We start from the raw sequence: 2,496 nt of genomic DNA, 5'->3' as shown, positions 1-2,496 counted from the left end.
AGCAAGAGTTTCAGAAAAATCGAACGGTGAGATAAGAGATTTTTCCAAGGATAACCATACTGGAGGGTGAGTAGGGAGGTCATTAGATAGCCAACGAGAAGCTTGTTTGAGGATAAAAGAATAATGATAGGATTTAAAATCCGGGAATTTAAGACCCCCAGTTGTCTTATCTTTTTTAAGAGAAGATAAAGCGATATGTGAGGGTTTATTTTTCCAGAGAAATTTCAATAATATTGAATCCAATCTTTTAAAATAATAGCCAGGTATCCGAACAGGTATCATGGAAAGTGAATAAAGAATGATCGGGGCCAACATCATTTTAATTGAATCTAATCTACGCCACCACGAGAGAAACAAAGGATGCGATCTGGTAATAGAATCAGTAAATTTTTTGTGATAGAATCAAAATTAGCTTTTAAGGTGTCTGAAATAGAGGGAGAGAACCACAATCCTAAATATTAAACTTTGGTCGGTTGCCAGGAGAAACCAGTGTGGTCAAAATAATGACAAAGACATAGGACATTAAGATGTAGGACTTCACACTTATCACGGTTAAGAGGATAGCCGGAGACTGACGAAAAAACGTCAACCTGACTTAGAAAAGAAGGTAAAGAGGATTCGGGGTTAAAACAATACAAAAGGATGTTGTGGGCATAGCCGGACAATTTAACTTGATTAGGACATGGATTAAAGCCGATGATTTGAATGTCCTGTCGTATTTTAGTCAAAAATGGCTCTAATGCTACAACAAACAATAAAGGGGATAGGGGGCAGCCCTGGCGGACTCCTCTGGAAAGGGAAAAGTAGTCAGAGAAACTTTCCCATTAGCAAAAATAGAAGCTCTGGGGCCAGAGTATAAAAGGGAAATAAGGGAAATCAATTTGGGAGGGAAACCAATCCATGAAAGGGCACGAAACATTAAATCCAAACTAATCCGATCGAACGCTTTTTCGGCATCTAATGTAATGGCTGCAAGTAGGTAATGTAAAGAAGAAGCTTTATTAAGGACATTGAAGAAGACTTTAGAATTTTCAGAGGACAAACGCCCTTTGACAAAACCAGATTGTTCAGGGCCAATGAGTTTGGGTAAAATGGGGTCAATGCGTAAGGCAAGGAGCTTGGCAAGGATCTTATAGTCCGTATTCACAAGGGAGATAGGACAGTAATTCTTACAAAAAGAGGGGTCTTTATTATCTTTGGGGATCAAACAAATCATAGCATCTTGAAAAGTACCTTGGGAAGAAACGTTAGCAATAAAATAATTAAATAAAAGGAGTAAATGTGGGAGGAGGAGTTTCGAAAAATTGGCATAAAATTCAATAGTATAGCCATCTGGGCCAGGAGCCTTACCACGTCTGAGAACTGAAACTGCATGAGAAATTTCTAATAGGGTTATATCTGATTCGAGCGAAGCAAAGTCAACATGGGATGAAGGAGGAGAAGCGAGTGATTGAAAGTAAGACAATAAATCAGAAGGAAGGGGTTGAGTTTCAGGAGTATAGAGGTGCTTATAGAGAGTAACGAATTGCTGCAAGATATCCTCATCCTTAAAATGGGATTTGCCGGTAGAGTCTGTTATGGAGGCAATTCGGGTTCTGTCTTGACTGGTTTTCAGGTAATTAGCCAGGAGCTTTCCCATCTTGTTTTGACCCCCATAGTAACGAGCGCTGCATTTTAAAAGATAGGAAGCCGCAGCATCAGTAAATAGTTTGTTGAAAGCAACCTTGGCAGTGATGAGATCTTGTAGAGAAGAGTCTGTGAAAGATTGATAATAGGAATTTTCTAACCGTTTAATTTTAGCAAGGAGAAGGGAAGATTGTTGTTCAAAACCCTTTTTCTTCTGAGAGACATAGTTAATTATAAAGCCTCGAGCGGTTGCGTTAAAGGAGTCCCATATCATAGTCGGAGAGGAGTCAGAAGAGGTATTTGTAGTGAAGAAGTCTTCAACAAAAGCACTGAATTGACCAGAGAATTTAGGATCTGCAAGAAGGGAGTTATTAAAGCGCAATCTGCCAGAGGGAGGAGAAAAAAGGATCAGATCGAAAACAACAGACTCGGGCATGATCAGATATCAGGATGGAACCTATTTCTGAGGCAAGGGTACATTGGACAAGAGACTTACTAAGGAAAAGGTAATCACTGCGGGACTGTGTTTTATGAGGAGGGGTCCGTGGCGTGCACTCACGATAATCCTGGGACGGGGCTTAAAGGCAGCGGCACACACAGGTGATAACAAGATCCTCGAAGTGGTGACTAGTGCAGGCACTCAGCGGCACAGCTCCTCAGCTGCAGCGGCCCACAATAGCGATAACGATGACTTTGGTAACACAGGCAAATGTGGGCTCTCAGCGGCAACACCTTCTCAGCTGTGGCGGCCCACACTAGCGATGCGATGACTTTCAGCTTGCGTTCCCCTCAGTAGAACCAGAGGCTCTGGAATTCTCAACAGAGGCCTCACCTGTGAGTAGAATCCCCCTCAAATTGGAATCCAGACCG

The sequence above is a fragment of the Lissotriton vulgaris genome, chromosome 1_2, assembly GCF_964263255.1.
Source record: "Lissotriton vulgaris chromosome 1_2, aLisVul1.2, whole genome shotgun sequence".
Taxonomy (NCBI): Eukaryota; Metazoa; Chordata; class Amphibia; order Caudata; family Salamandridae; genus Lissotriton; species Lissotriton vulgaris.
Note: the sequence above shows the minus strand (reverse complement) of the source record.